This window comes from Canis lupus, chromosome 24 (assembly GCF_011100685.1).
Source record: "Canis lupus familiaris isolate Mischka breed German Shepherd chromosome 24, alternate assembly UU_Cfam_GSD_1.0, whole genome shotgun sequence".
In the NCBI taxonomy this organism is placed as follows: Eukaryota; Metazoa; Chordata; class Mammalia; order Carnivora; family Canidae; genus Canis; species Canis lupus.
Window position 1 is genome coordinate 20,746,426 of NC_049245.1, and position 16,643 is coordinate 20,763,068.

Sequence of the window (16,643 nt, forward strand, 5' to 3'; positions counted from 1 at the left end):
CCAGACACCACTAAGTGCTTAAAGGCTTTCTTGAATTCATTTAATCCTCCAATGACCTTAGGAGGAAGGAGGTATTATCCTCCTTTTACAGAGGAGGGAACCGTGTCCCAGCTGTCCTGGAACTGTCCTCTCTGTTCAGGTCCCTGCCCTGAACCTCAGTCTTCTTGTCTGTAAAATAGACCCTCAGGGGTCGTCCATGCTCATCACTTACCTCCTTCCAGATGATGACACAGGAGCTGGGAGAAGAGAGACCAGGGACATCCAGCATGCTCTGCCCCTAGACTCTCTGTCTTTTGAGTATTTTCCATGGCAAGTGCATCTGCTGTGGCCATGAATCCCCACAGGCTTGCAGGGGGAAGGAGCAGTAGGAGGAGGGTCTACCTGCAGCTGGAAGCCTTTCCCCTGAGAGGCAAGTCTCACTGTCCAGTCCTGCCCTTAAGGGGTGAGGAGGTGACGGTAGGAAGAGAAGGAAACCGTGCCCAGAGAGGGGACCAAGGCGCCACAGACAGAGCTAGGCAGGGCGGGGCTCACTGCCCTCCACCCCTCTTCACACACCTCCCCGGACTTTCATTCTCAAATTGGTGTCACACCTATGATGTACCAGGCACTGCTCCAAGCACTGGGGTCATCAAAAAAACAAAACAGATGGAAATCCCTGTCCTATGGAAGTCGTTTCAGGGAGATGGGCAAGAAACACACACGAAACATGTAAAAAGTGTAAAATGCAGTATCTAGTAGTGATAGGTGCTATGAGAGAAGAGCAGGGGAAGGAGAAAGAATGAGATGGAAGATAATGATTTTGTTAAGATGGTTGGCCTCTCTGTGATGGGGGCAGTGACCTGAACAGAAAGGAAAGAAGCCCTGCAGATGTCAGACGGAAGCGTGTTCCAAGCAGAAGGAACAACACATGCAAAAGCTGTGAGATGGGAACCTGCTTGGAGTGTCCAAGAAAGAGCAAGAAGGTCACTGTGGTGGGGGGCAGCCTGGATGGGACAAAGTCTGGGGCTGGGCAGGTGAGGAGGTGGGAGAGATGGGCGCCATCAGCTTGGGAGGGGGCCTCATAGGTGGTGAAGATTTTGGCTTTTCCCTCCAAGTGATCTGGGAGCCATGTGAAGCTCTAGACAGAGGGGACACCTGGGCTGGCTCTGGCTGCTAAGCGGAGCACATGGGGAGGGAGGGGGATTGGAGGGGGAGTCTGCTGCTGTCACCAGGGCCCAGGTGGTGGTTGGTAGACTGGACCAGGGTGAAGAGAAGTGATCAGAATCCAGATGTAATAGAAAGATGGAGTCCCAGAATTTTCCAGTGGATAGAACTAGATCTGAGGAATAAAAGAGGAAGGACCTGGGTAACCCCCAAATTTGGGAGTCCACCAGCCCTTTCCAGAAGCTTCCCTATAGACCAGAATGTGGACAGAGTCCTCAGGGTGAATTCCACTCTTCCACTGGTGCCCTTGGCCAAGCACAAGAACACACAGTAAGTCCTCAGGTTCCCTCAGAGCACAGTGAGGAGGTGAGGTTAGAAAAACATCTCTCAAAATCTATCAAGAGCCTCCTTCACAATATGGGCCACTTGGGACAGGCGGGCTTCATACCATCTTCGGGGACCATTGTTTTTGAATCATTAAATCTATTTGCTTTGGTTTTACCTAAAAAAAATTTTTTTAAAAGGAAACTTGAGATAGCCAGACTAAATGGAAAATCAGTAGCACGTGACATAAATAAATGTGGCTGTCAAAATAAACAATGTAAACATAACACCCTTGCCGACTTCTCCAGATCTGGCTGAGGCTGCTCTCTGTAGAAGTGCCTGAAAGACCCACCCCCACCGACCCAGGGCTCTCCTCTGGCAGGAGTCAGAAGTGGAAGAGAATAAGAAAAGATTCATCATCTTGCTTTTTGCATCCTCACCTTTTCTACATTTTATTAACAAACAGGAAGCACTTATGATATTCTTTAAATGCTTCCCCAATATGAAGCCAGTTAACACAATAATCCCATGAGGTAGGTACACTTATTACTCCACTTTGCAAATAAAAAGAGGCTCAGAGAGATGAGTTCCTTTGCCGACAGTCACACAGCACAGATGAGGCAGAGCCAGGATTCAGACCCTCCTCCCATCGTGGAGGCCATTCATTTGACCGCCAGAGTTTGTCTGTTGAAGGCATTTCATGGTCACTTTGGAAGTGCTGAACTACTGGAGCCAGAAAAGCCCTCAGTTAATTTTAATTCAGTAAAAGTGTCTTCTAAAATGTAAATATATCATATCACCCCTTGCTAAAAAGTGTTTGAGGATTGAATTTAAAAACAATTCTAGGGCAGCCCAGGTGGCTCAGCAGTTTAGCGCCGCCTTTAGCCCAGGGCCTAATCCTGGAGACCTGGGATTGAGTCCCACATCGGGCTTCCTGCATGGAGCCTGCTTCTCCCTCTGCCTGTGTCTCTGCCTCTCTTTCTCTCTCTCTCTCAAGAATAAATAAATAAAATCTTAAAAAAAAAAAAAAAAACAATTCTAGACTCCTCACCATCAATGCCCTGAATTACCTGCCCATTCGTCCCACTCCAGCCAGGCTGAGTGCCTTTGTTCCCAATTGTTTTCTGACCTCAGGGCCTTTGCACTTGCTCTAGCTGCAGCCAGACATGCCCTTCCTCTGGTTTTTCTGGCTCCTTCACATCCTTCGGAACTCAGCACAAATGTCCACTCCTTAAAGAGGCTTTTCCTGTTTCTTCATCCTCCCAGAGTGTCCTCAATATTCTCGCCCTGGTTTTTCCTTTGCAGTTTGTAATTGTTTTATTTGCCTGTGTACTTGTTTTTTTCCCCCACTGTCCCACCATGATATAAGCCCTGTGCAATGGGCAGCCCTGGTGGTGCAGCGGTTTAGCGCTGCTTGCAGCCCGGGGTGTGATCCTGGAGACCCGGGATCGAGTCCCGCATCGGGCCCCCTGCGTGGAGCATGCTTCTCTCTTTGCCTGTGTCTTTGTCTCTGCCTCTCTCTCTCTATGAATACATAAATTAAAAAAAAATCTTTAAAAAAATCATTTATAAGCCCTGTGCAAGCGGAATCTGGTGAGCAGAGCAGCTAGGCGTCTGAGACAAAGAACCCAGAGTAGAGCAGACTGGTGGCATTTGCACAGTCCCCAGATAGGGGAGTAGATGTGTCTGAGGAGTGCAAAGGGCAGGGGACCACCAGGAAAATTAACTTGATATGAGGAAAGATCTTTCACACAGTCCTAGTGTTCAGGCAATGGAAAGGACAATGTTATAAGGTAGTGAGCATCCCATCAGAGGAGCTATGCAAGTTGAAATATGACAACCCCGGATCATGACCAGCTAATATATGGGGACTGTGTAGAATGGACTCATTACCATAGAGGAGGTAGATATTCATTCACTTGCTCATTCATTCATTCAGTCAGTCAGTCTCCTATCTATCCATTTATTCATTGACTCCATGTTTCCCCAGCTTTACAGTGTGTGAACAATCTGCATGACTTTGACCACATCCACAGAGCATCTGCACACGATATCTGAAGTACATACACCTAATGTACATAATATCTTCAGTCAGCCTTGGGAGGCTATATGTGTTCTTAAATCAACTTTATTGAGGTATAATGTACATACAACAAAATGCATTCATTTAAAGCATACAGTACAGGAGATCCCTGGGTGGCTCAGCGGCTTAGCACCTGCCTTCGGCTTAGGGCATGATCCTGGAGTCCTGGGATCGAGTCCCACATCAGGCTCCCTGCTTGGAGCCTGCTTCTCCCTCTGCCTGTGCCTCTGCCTCTCTCTCTCTCTCTCTCTCTCTATCTCTCATGAATGAATGAATGAATGAATGAATGAATAAAATCTTTTAAAAAATAAAGCATACAGTACAGTACATTTTGACAAATACACACACATCCATGTAGCCACCACCTCAATCCAGACACAGACCATTTCCACCACCACCACAAGTTCCCTGGTGCCCCTTTGCCACCCCACTGGCACCCAGGTCCCAGACCATCACTACCTCAGAAAGTGCCAAACACTTCAGAGTTTCTCTAGGACCAGTTAAGCACCACCTTTCAGCAATATCCAAAAAAAAGTGAAAAATCAGAATACCTTATCACAAATAAAAAGTAACTGACCAAAATGAATAAATCAGAAACAAAACAATATAACAATATTCTTAAAAAAAAAAAAAAACCAATATTCTCAAATTCTAGCTGGGACCTTTCCTGCAGAAGCTCCTGGCCCAAGATCAGCTTTCTCCGGGTTACAAAAAGAAAGAGACAGTAAGACAGAAAGATCCACAGGTGTTAGAAAAGTGTCCTTGGCATCCTTGGAGATGCTCCTTGGCCTGTTGGAAGGCCTGGCAGATGCTGAAGAAAGAATAACTTTCTCACCATGGATTGTTAAGACCCTGTTGCTGTTTACCCATATTGTCCTTTGTTCATTCCCACCTTCACCACAGTGATGCAGGTTCCACATCTGGGGAGCATGACAACTCCTCATCTCCTCTTTTGTCCATCCACTCATTCATTTATTCACATAACAAGTGTTGAGTAGCTACTCTGGGACAGCTGCTGGAGCTACAGAGCAAAACCGTGTTCTAGGCATCATGTCAGCCTTGAAGGTGGCATAGTGCCTAGCACAAAGTAGATGCCGAGCAAATCTGTTGAATGGGTTGCTATGAGATGAAAGACACAAACACTGGTATCCTTTCTGATACTCTGGGCTGTTCCTCTAACAAAGTCTGCATGGAGCAATCATGGAGGACGTCCTTGAGAAGGTGGCCTTTGAACCAAACCTTGACCACCTCCTTCCACTCATTTGACAGGTGCAGAAATGGAGACACACAGGTAAAATGACTTGCTCAAGGCCACACAGAAAAAAGAGAGGGAAAAGATAGATGTACAGAATCTGGGACTCAGGACCCCAGCCTACCATTTCTCCCAAGTGCTGTGCCAGGCCCCAGATCAACAGAGAGGACAGCAGGCCTGGGGAGGGGGTCTCCCGGCCCTGAGTCTGGAATCCATTTGCTCCAGCCCAGTAATGTTTTCCCAGGGAGAAGTGGGAGGCCCTAGCCCTGCCCCTCTCTGTACCGGCCCCTCCCCACCATCTGCTCCCTGTTTATTTATTTATACTTAAGTCTCACCTCCCAACCCTGCCGGGGGCACCAAACATACCCGGCATCCCTGCAGAGAGGGGAATGAAGGGGAGAAAGGCACTGTCAGCCCCCATGGCCAGGGGAAGCCCAGGTCTGAGACCTTCCTGGCCCTTTTGCCCCTACTCGCATCAGCCAGGATGACTGGGTTCAAATCCCAGCTAGTGGGGCTTCCTGGCTGTGTGACTGCTCTGTGCTTCCATCTCCTCTTCTGTAAAATGAGGCTGATAATAGTAGCCACCTTGGGGGTTGGTAGTGAGGATTCAGTGGACAGTGTCTGGCACAGACACACTCAAAGAGTATCTGTGTTGTGTGGTGTGACCTTGAGTAACAAACTGTCCCTCTGGCCCATTCCCTTGTTTCTGCAACAGGCAGCTAGCCATTCCATCTAAGGAGCTCCAGTGCAAAGTCCAGGGATTTGTGAGGGGTACAAACCCTGTCCCCTCCCCAGAACCCACAGCCCTAGTGTTGGGATAATTGATGCCAGCCCCCTGCCTGCAGTTGATATTGCCTTCCAACAATCCCCTAATTTTGCAGAGAAGGCAAACTGACACCTTCACTAGCCCAGCATGAGGCTGGGGAAGCCCTTCCAGCAATCTACCTTGGCTCCCTGTATGGTACCCTCTGGAAGGCTAGCACACCGCAGAGGTACTGACACCCTGGCTGTGGCTGCGAATCACAGGGAACTGCACCCAGCTGCTAGTTAAGGACCATCAGCTCAGGATCTGCCTGCCGGGAAGGAGCTGCTGGCCCAGACTACTCCCCTGGTCTCTGTTCTGTGCCACCCTCCCCAGGGACAGCCTCCTCCTCCTTCCTGTGTGCAGTCATCCCTCCCTCTGTCCCCCATCCTTCTGTCTGAGCCTTTACCCCCACTCCAAGTCCCCATTCCCTTCGCTAAGTCTGCAACCCTCCATCTGAGCGCCACCCCCCACCCCACCCCTGCTCTGCTAGCTCCCTCTCTGTGCCCCCAGCCTCCCTCTGAGACCCTGTCACCCTCACCAAGTACCTGTTTCTTTCACTGAATCTTTTTTCTCTCTGTTCACATCTCTATGCCTCTACCCTCTCTCCCCTCTCTCTGAGCCCCCATGTGCCCATAGCCCCCAACCCCCTTGCACACCACACAATGCTCAGCTATCCACTTAAGATGCACATGCCATCTAAAGGCCTTTTGGGGGTCACAGGGCATCTAGGCAGACTCCCCATTATGGGGACCACACTGCCCCGAAGAAGCCACAGGGGGGCAGATTTCTACAAAAGAGGAAGGAGAACGAACTAGCAGAGCTCAAGGGCTACCTCACTAAGGAGTGAGCACCCATCACCCGAAGAACAGGGGCAGAGACCATCCTGTGGCTGTGCCTGGGCTCTTCCAGTCCGTGATGCAGCACCTTCAGATGTCCTATTCCAGAAGCCCCTTTGGGTCAACAAGCCTGATCCCAAGCACTGTGTTCCTTCTGGGGTGGGGAGAGTGGGGAGAGTCAGGGAAACGGGTAGGGGCTTCCATACCAGAGAAGGACCTCGCCGTGTGAGTTTTGAGAGGCCAGTGACAGGCCATGGAGACATATAATGACCCATGTGAAGCCTGTTTCCTCTTCATCACCCCAAGGAAACTGAGGATTAGGAAGAGATATCATCTGCCTGATTCTCACAGGAGGGCCTAGGCTGCCATCAAACCAAGCAGGGTACATTTCATACTTTAACTTCTCTCTGCTATGCCCTAGGCTCCTAGGCAGGGGAAAGGAGAAGACATGGGTGAGCCTCAACCCACATGAGGGGGTGGGGAGCTGAAGTCCAAGAAGGGCGGGAATGGTGGGGGAGGGAGGAGAGGAGGCAGGTGTCTGTGGGATCCTCTATCTTCCCTTTCCTCAGTCCTGTATCCCCCACCCAAGAGGGCCCCTGACCCCCCCACACACACCCTGTTCTCATCTGGCCTCCATGTGCTCAGCCTGCACCTGAATACACACTCCCCAACGATCTGTCTTGGGCTGTCAGAGGATCAATGGGGCTCCCAAGGCCTGGCCCAGCAGGGAGCTAGAGGGAAGTCCCTAACAAGAGCTAAGAAGGGGACCCCGGGGGGTTGGGGAGGCAGTGGGGAGAAGCCAGGCTGGGAACGGACACTGAGCTTGGGTCTGGCATCTTGTTGGGGCAAGACCCTGGAAGGTCTGGCTCCCCAGTGGTGAGACCTGTCAGCTCCCTCGTGCAGGGGTCCTGGACTGGTTTCCAAGTCTGTTTGGCCTTCTAACTTTGGGGACCTGGCCCTTTCTCACTCTGGGCCTCAGTTTTCTTCTTTGTGAACATGAAGGGATCACATCTCAGGAGGATTAAGTTTCTAAAATCAGAAAAAGATCTCTCTTTATGAGTAAAAGAAAATGGCCTCCAAAACGTTAAGTGAAATAAAGCCAGATGCAGAGCAATGTGTATATCTACCTATCAGCTTGCTTGTGCATAGAACAATCAGGAAAGACACAGGGAAACAGCAAGAATAGGGATGGCTCAGGGAGAGGACCCAGGTGGCTGGGGAGGGAGTAGGAAGGAGACTTTCCTTACACTTTTTTATACTGTTGAATTATTGGTCTATAATCATGTATTCCTTGGCCAAATAATTACACTTAATGCAAAATATAGCATCCTGCTAGGAAGTATGTGGGTAGGAAGAATGAAGAGAAGCAGAATATTTGCATAGTTTCAATATATCTCCCCACAGATATTTATTAATTACAAAGAGAAAAATTGTGCCTTTATAGTGGAGAAAGCTGGTAGACAGCACCTTAACCAAGTAATCAAGGTGAACATAACTAGCAAGGGGGGAATTGACCTCATGTGCCCCCTGAGAGAACACATTGCAGAGTACACAGCATCACTGCTGTGGTATTGCTGCCAAAAGCTCCTGATCTGAATCTAATCATAAGGAAATAACAGAAAAACCCAACTATAGGGACTGCTTACAAAACAACTGGTCCATGTGCATGAAAAAAATGTCAAGTTCATAAAAGTAAAAAAACAAAACAAAACAAAACAAAACAAGAAAAAACCCACTAAGGAACTATTCCAGATGACAGGAAACTAAAGAGATATAAAAACTAAATGCAACTTACCCTGGATTGGATATTGGATCAGGAAAAAAAAAAAAAGATTTTGTTTGTTTGCTGTGAAAGGATATTAGTGGAACAATTGGCAACATTTCACTAAGTCTATAATGTAGACAATAATATTGCAACAACATTAATGTCCTGATTTTTGTATCTGTACTGTGGCTTTATTAAAGAATGTTCTTGTGTTTAGAAAATATACATGGAATAATTTAGAAGATTAGAGGAGACATCATGTCTGCAATTTACTCCTAGACAGACAGAAATGTAAGCCGAGATAGAATGATAAAGCAAGGTAGTAAAATGTGAACATTTGAGGAATCTAGGTGAAGGTATGAAGGAATTCTTTGTACTGTTTTTGCAACCTTTCTGGAACTCTGAAACATTTCAAAATTAAAAGTCCAAGTATAAATATAGGTCACTGGCATAGCTAACATTTAGTAGGTATGCGTGATGTCCAGCTGCTATCACAGATGTGAAGATGCAATTTGACCAGGTGTGCCAAACACTTTGATCTGCCTACTAAATTATAGTATTGTATATTAATATAATGGAATGTTATATTACAATATTATAAGATCTAATATTATGCTATTAATATAATGGAATGTAATATTAGTGAAAAGGCAGGCTGCCTGCCTCAACACAGATGGATCTTCAAAGCATACTGTGGAAGAAAAAAAGCAAGTAAGATAGGATACATATTATAAACACAAATGTATATATTATATCATGGGCATTTCTATACTTCTCAGAATGAAACACAGTCCTATATATGGTATAAGGATTTATATGTAGTATAAGTTAGAACATTCATAGGAACAATAAATAATCAGGGTAGTGGTCTCTTTGGGGAGGAGAGGGGGACTTTTATTGGGAAGGGTTGCAGGAGTCTTCTGTATTAGTTATTTATCCTGTGTAACACACGCTACCAACCACAGAATGGTGCTTTAAAGCAGTGACATTTATGGTATCTCACAGTGTTTGAGGGTCAGGAATTTGAAAGTGCTTTGGCTGGGCAGTTCTGGTCCTCAGGAGGTTGCATCCAAATGTCAGCTGGGGGTTGTACTCATCTGAAGACCTGACTGGGGCTGGAGAATCTGCTGCCTAACAAGCTCATTTGCATGTCTGGCAAGTTGGTGCTGGTTGCTGGCTAGGGGCAGAGGGCAGGATATAGGAGAGGGACTCAGTTCCTCTCTACATGGTCCTCTCCATGGGACCTGGATTCCATCACATCATGGTAACTGGAATCCAAAGGTGAACACTGACAGACTGCATGTCTGCCTCTGAAGTTCTCCTAACTACTCCTGTACTCTGACACCTGGCTTTTTCCAAAGCATCTGCTTGGATTAGTTTCTGGGATATTCTTCCATAGAGATACCACTTGTTTATAAATGTATGTGCAGGGGTGCCTGGGTGGCTCAGTCAGTTGAGCGTCTGACTCTTGGTTTCAGCTTGGGTCATGACCTCAGAGCCATGAGATTGAGCCCTGCATCAGGATCCACACTCAGTAGAGTCTGCTTGAGATTCTCTCCCTCTCCTTCTCCCTCTGCCCCTCCACCTGCTCATGTGTGCCTGCATGCACTCTCTCTCTTAAATAAACAAATGAATCTTTAAAAAATTTAAAAATAAATGTATATGCAAATACATACATACATGTATGCAAATACATACATTTTATTTTCTCCCCTAAATGGGAGCCTATTATACATACCCTTCTACATCATTTCTCCCCCCTCCTCCCTGCAAATATACTTTGCAGATTCTTACATATTCATACATAGAAAACTTTGACATTTATTTATATGGCTTAATAAGTATGCCATCATGTGGATGTATTGTAATTTATTCAACAATCCCATATTTATGGACATTCATTTTGTTTACCTTTGTTATTACTTTTTAAGCTTCAAATGTAAAGGGTTGAGTTTAAAAAAAGTCATCATTTCAAGGCAGAGTATCATTGTTGACCCCTGCATGCCCCTTCTTTGTTTTATTTTTCTCTCTCTATTCTCTTTTATCCCATTTCCCCCTCCCATTTTCTGCTCTTCCGTAGGCCCATTCTAATGGGTTCCATGTGTTCTTTGGTGTGTTAGTCTTCTTGAAGAACACAGTGTGCTTGTATGGGTATTGTTGCTTTCTGTATATGCATTTTAATCTGGTTTCACTCTAGTGCTCATTCCCTGTTGAACATCTATCTGGGTTGTGGCTTGACTTGTGGCTTCTAGTTGCTGACTAGAACTCCCTGGTTTACATCCACATGTTTTTGTCTCTACTAGTCAAGTAACAGGCACCTGGGTGGTCTCTAGGTCTCTACCCACCACATTGTCACCACACTGGCATGTCCTTGTCTGGGTCAGTATGAGAATCTTGTCTGGACAAAGAGGTAGGCATAAGATTGCTGAGTGATAGAGGATATATATTCCAGATATCTTTTGCTCTCTAATAAATTACTCTCAATTTAGAGGCTTAAAACCACACTTTGTTTTATTCATGAATTTGAGGGTCAGGAATTCAGGAAGGGCTTGGCTGGGCCACTCATCTCTGAACTATGTGGTGTCAGCTGAGACAGTAGAGGTTGGAGGTTCCCTTCCAAGATGGCTGACCTCTTTACTCATGTCTGTAGCCTTGATACACCAGATCTCTCTGTCTCTGTTTCTGTCTCCCTCTCATAGTGTCCCATTCTAGAGGACACCTCTCCATAGCTAGCTATGACTTCCTCACCACATGGCAGTCTCAGGGTGGTTGGACTTCCTTCATGGCAGCTGGCTTCTCTCCAGGTGATCATTCCAAGAAAGAGGAAGTAGAAGCTGCTAGTCCTTTTTTTTTTTTTTAATATGGAACACTTCACAAATTTGCATGTCATCCTTGCGCAAGGGCCATGCTAATCTTCTCTGGATCATTCCTATTTTAGCATATGTGCTGCTGAAGTGAGCACAGAAACTGCTAGTCTTTTAAGATCTGGGCCGGGAAGCTGTCACAGCATCATTTCTGCCATAGTATTGGTCAAAGCAGTCACAGAGCAGTCCAGATTCAGAGAGTAGGTGCACAGACCTCACCTGTTGCTGGGAAGACTATCAGAGACTTAGTGGTCCTCTCTTCTACACTCCAATATATATTTAATGTGACAGCTTGCTCTCCAGATGGCAGCTCCTGTCCTCACTTCCGCAGTGCTACCTCCACATCGCCACCCACACTTGGCTCCATCCAGCCTGTTCAGTTCTCTTTGCACGGCAATAAGTATCCCTGTATCTGGGTCATCTCACACATGTGCAAATATAAATGTAGGATAAAGTCCCAGAGGCAGACCTGCTAGGTGAATGGGCATGTGCACTTGCAATTTTGACACATACTGCCCACTCTTCAATCACCTCTGAGCTCCATCCATTTCTCCATAACATCTGAGCACCCCTCCCTGCCTCCATGCACACCACCCTCAAACAAGCCGCTGTTCCTGGGCTCCCAGCTTTTGCCCTGGACCTCAGTGTCCATTCTCCATGTGCAGCCAGAGGGGTTCCCCTTAAAACCTAAGTCAGATCCTGCCCCTCCTCTGCTCAGAAGCCTCTCTGATGATCTCCCATATTACTCAGAGTAAAATGTCCTTGAGAACTCTGAAGCCCTGTGTTGACCCCATGACCTGTCTCGCCCATCCTGTCTCCCCCTTCTCTGTCCCACCTGGGGTTCCTGGCAGAAGTTTGAACCTGCCATGCATGCTCCCATCTCAGGATCTTCCACCTAACGTCCCTCCACCTGAAATACTCTCTTCCTCCATATCTCCCCGGCTCATCCTTACTCCATCTGTGCCTCCAACCAGACACCACCACCTCTCCCCACTTGGGGTCTCCTCCTTACCCTGCTTTGCCTTCTTCTTAACATTTCTTCCCCAACATGTGTTAGATGGAGTTCTACATTGGTTCATTGTCCATCTCCTCCCCAGATCGTGAATCTCACTGCAAATCCTCCACACCTGCATGGTACCTTTCACTTAGACTCTAAAAATATATCTTGAATATTTGTGGAATTCAATCACTGTGCCAATTTGCACCCCACTAGCAATGTCCAGATCTCAGTAACATCAATGAACACAAACATACTGCCAGATTCCTATCCTTTAAGTGAGAGCCTTCAAGGGGGATACCTGAGTGGCTCAAAGGTTAAGCACCTGCCTTTGGCTCAGGTAGTGATCCCAGGGTCCTGGGATCGAGTCTTGCATCAGGCTCCCCATAGGAAGCCTGCTTCTCCCTCTGCCTATGTCTCTGCCTCTCTCTGTGCCTCTCATGAATAAATAAAATCTTTTAAAAAATTAAAATAAAATAAAATAAAATAAAATAAAATAAAATAAAATAAGAGCCTTCAAGGACCTCCTATGACCTTGCTTAGTACATCTCACTTGGAACCCAAGACCTTGTCCTACAGGGCTAAGTGTTTCCTCAGTTTTATGAAAAGAAGCTCATGGATGAGATTTTTCTCAATGTTAAGTTCTCCTCTAATCCATTTTTCTAACCTTATTGGCATGGATTCCCACTGAGCCAAAAAAAAACACTAAGGGATAAAAGGAGATATCTCACAAACGGTGAGTTCCCTGGTTGGGGCTTCTACTGGGGTAAATGAAACTAATCCCAGCTCTGGGACAATAAACATTACAACTGATAACTTGAACCAAGTTCTTTCTTCTGCCTGAGCCTCAGTTTACATATTGATGGAATAAAGATAGTAACACTCTTCTATATAATATGCTTGCAGGTTGCTAGTGCCAGGGACAGTGTCAGGCACTGGGCACATTTTAATTCACTCAATCTTCATGGCAATTGTAAGACGCTGGAGCTATTATTATTCTTTTTTCTCAGGAAAGGAAACTGAGTCACAGAGAAATTAGCATGAGTACATTTCTGCAGCTTGGGAGCTCTGGGGCCTGGATTTGAACCGCCGACACACTCACTCCCAGGCTGGCTTCAAGGCCAAATATATACTCCTGTGATATTTTAAGGAAGAAGTATGCTCATGGGTATGGCTTGCTAGAGGCAATGGGAGGAGGTGACCTTGCATATAGGAGAGAGTCTGTATGACCAAACTGAATTGTACACAAAAGGCACAGGGCTGAAATGGTGCTGTGTGCAATCCACGGTCATGGTTCCCTCTGGAGCATGAACTCAGTCTCCTGGGCTCCCAGATGGCTTCTCAATAACATTTTATCCTCTATCATTATTAGAATAATTACTGTTAATAAAAGCAAACTATTGCATGTTTACTGCGTGCTAAGAATTTCCTTTGCATTTTGAATCTCTCAACAATCTTATGACATTAGTGACTCACATTCATCCTATTTTGCAGACAATGAGGCTGACCTTGGTGGCAGAGCTAGGGTTTGTGCTTTGTGCCTTTACCCCCTCAAGGGTCCATGGAACAACTCTATTTACCAAGGACTTTCTTCATTATCTCATTCAACCTCGCAGTCATGCCTTGAAACACATCCTCCTATCATTCCCATTTTGCTGACAAGAAAACTGAGGTGCAGTGTGCTGCTCAGGGCCGCACACAGTTCCTTGCAACAAATCTGCCCTGTCTCACCTCCCCCAGCAGCATCCAGGATGTCACAGATGGAAGAAGCCCGATTTATAGCACAGGAAAGAGCAAGTCAAGGTCTCTGGGCAGTGAGCAGGATTCTCAGGCAGTTGCCCAGAGATCCTGTTTACTGGCAGGGCCGGAGGCACACAAGACCAAGGAGGAAAGCCCCGGGAGACGCCCCATGTTTGCATCTTCAAAGCCTTTCCCTCTTACTCTCCCATCCTCAGGGTTCCCTGGGGGGGGCAGTAAGCTGTCACTGGCAGGGGGGGCCAGTAAGCTCTCACTTCCATGGAATGTCCTCCAGCCCTGGTGCACTGGTTCAAAACAGCCTCTCCACTCCTGCTCTTTCCTGACCCCCATCTGCCTCCCCACTGGACAGCCCCACATCTGGGCTCCTGCAGCTCATTCATTCAGCAAAGCATCACTGAATGTCAAGTGCTCTTTCAAACACAGGGGATACATTTGAGAATAAACAGTGATCCGTGCCCATAGTGTTGACATTCCATGGCAGGGAAGAGATAATAAATAATAAATACACTAAGTAAAGTATATAGGGTGTTAGATAGTTATAAGGGCCATAGCGAAATAAAAAATAAAGCCAGAAAAAAAAATAAAAATAAAGCCAGGCAAGTGGCTTGGGAGTGAGGAGGAGGGCTCATGGAGTTCAATAGGGAAGGCCTCACTGAGAAGGTGACATCACTGAGAAGGTGACATGGACTTGAACAAGATGAGGCAGTGAACCAGGCAATACCTAGAGGAAGAGTGTTCTAGGCAGTAGACTGTGATCCATAGCCAGTGCAAGGGTCCTGAGGCAGAGTGTCTGGTGTATGAAGAGTGGCTCGGAGACCAGTGTGGCTGGGGAGGAGAAGGTGGGAGATGGTACAGAGGAGTAATAGGATAGATGAGAGAGCAGGTCACACATGGGTCATCCTAAGGATCTGGCTTTTACTCCGAGTGAACTGGGAGCCAAGGGAGTGTTTTGTGCAGAAGAGGGATGTTGTCTGATCTGTGCATTACAGGATGTGTCTGACTGCTGTGTCGAGAACAGACTGCAGAGGAACCAGGGAAGAAAACCAAAAGACTCTCAAGAATAAATAAAATCTTTTTATTTTTTTTATTTTTATTTTATTTTTTATTTTTTTATTTTTTATTTATGATAGTCACAGAGAGAGAAAGAGAGGCAGAGACACAGGCAGAGGGAGAAGCAGGCTCCATGCACCGGGAGCCCGACGTGGGATTCGATCCCGGGTCTCCAGGATCGCGCCCTGGGCCAAAGGCAGGCGCCAAACCGCTGCGCCACCCAGGGATCCCCTAAAATCTTTTTTAAAAGAAAAAAAAAGAAAGAAAACGAAAAGATCAAGGAGCCCTGTGAGGAGACTGTTGGAATAATCCTAGTAAGACATGAAGGTGACTTGCCCGGGGTGGTAGTCATGCTCCGGTTAGTACTGCTATGTAACAAACTACCTCAAAACTCAGTGACCTAATGCAACAACCATTTTATGATGCTTGTGAATGCAGAACAAGTGTGGTGGGGAGGACTGGTCTCTGCTCCACAGTGTCTTGAGCCTCAGTTGGAAGACTCAAAGGCTGAATGTGAATCAATAACTGAGGGCTGGAATAATCTGGAGGCCGCTGGCTTGGAACCACGAGCAGGACCTTTCTGGGTGGCCTAGACTTCCTCGTGAGATGGTGGTCTCAGAGCACTTGGACTTCTTTCACAGAAGCTCAGGGCTCTGAGAACAGGTGCTCCAGTGAACAAGGTGAAGCTGCATCACTGCATCACCTGTTATGGTTCAGCCTTGGAAGCCACACAGAATCCCTTCCACCATCCTCCATTGATGCACACAGTCTCAAGCCCACCCAGACTCAAGGGGAAGGGAAGGCATGTGGACCCCCACCTCTCAAGGGCACCTTGTTCTAAGGTGGCTACAAGCACTTAGCATCTTCAAGGCAAATAAAAAGTTTCCTTTGTCGACTGATGCAGAAGGCAAAGGAAGAATTAGAAGTGGCTCTGGTGACCCACGGCTCACAGCTCAGTAACCAAAACAGTTACCTCCCAGGCATATAGGCAGCCAGAGAGGAGCCCTAGTCTGGCTTGGCTAGTCAGAGCAGGCTTCCTGGAGAAAGTAATGCATGAGCTGAGTCTTAAAGAGTGAGGCATCAACTGAGAGAAATGGAAGAGGGTACCCAAGGACAAGGACAATTGGGGTCATTCATATCGGGAGGCAGAAGGATGAACCCTTGAAAGATAGGTTCTGGCATCAACTGCCTAGGTTTGAATCCTGCCCTGCCCTGTGAGTGGGTGGCATTGGGCTGGCCACCTCCCCTCTCTGACCGTCAGTTTACTGTAAAAAAGGAGTGAAAACAATTGTACTGCATTCAGGGGAGGAAATGCACGCAAGGTGCCTGCTAGATAGAAAAAAACCCTCCAACTGTCACCTCTGACTAGAAAATTACAGATGGTGATCATCTCGCTCAGGCTGCCTGGGTTCTCAGATGAGGAAATGGGAAGAGACTTGCCCAACACCATCATATGTAGAAGGGGAGGACCTGAATCATACCTTACTGACCAGCCATGGCCTGAGCCCTCCCTGTCTGCGTTCACTCCTCACCCCTCAAGTTCACCTGGGGGTAGGGGTGTCCTTCTTCCTTGTACATGCCCTCATCCAAGAAATCCTGTGAGGCCTCCAGAGGGGATCCCCTGACCCAGAGGTAGAGGCTTGAAGATGGAGTGGTCTCTGCCCTGATAAGGACTCCCCCCTCCCTGCCCCCCGCCCCGCATTCTCCACGTCGCCCCCCCCCCCCCGCCCCCGTTCAGCAGGAATTCCTCAGTTCAGCATGGAGTT

The 16,643-nt window shown here is 47.1% G+C and overlaps 1 non-coding gene across 1 annotated transcript; it reads right to left on the reverse strand.

Annotated features, from left to right (window-relative positions):
• Window positions 1-11,063: 11,063 nt before the first annotated feature.
• LOC119865776 lies at window positions 11,064-11,170 on the reverse strand. Its single transcript, XR_005378135.1, has one exon. It is a non-coding gene; the product is annotated as a U6 spliceosomal RNA (small nuclear RNA).
• Between the last annotated feature and the right edge of the window lie 5,473 nt (window positions 11,171-16,643).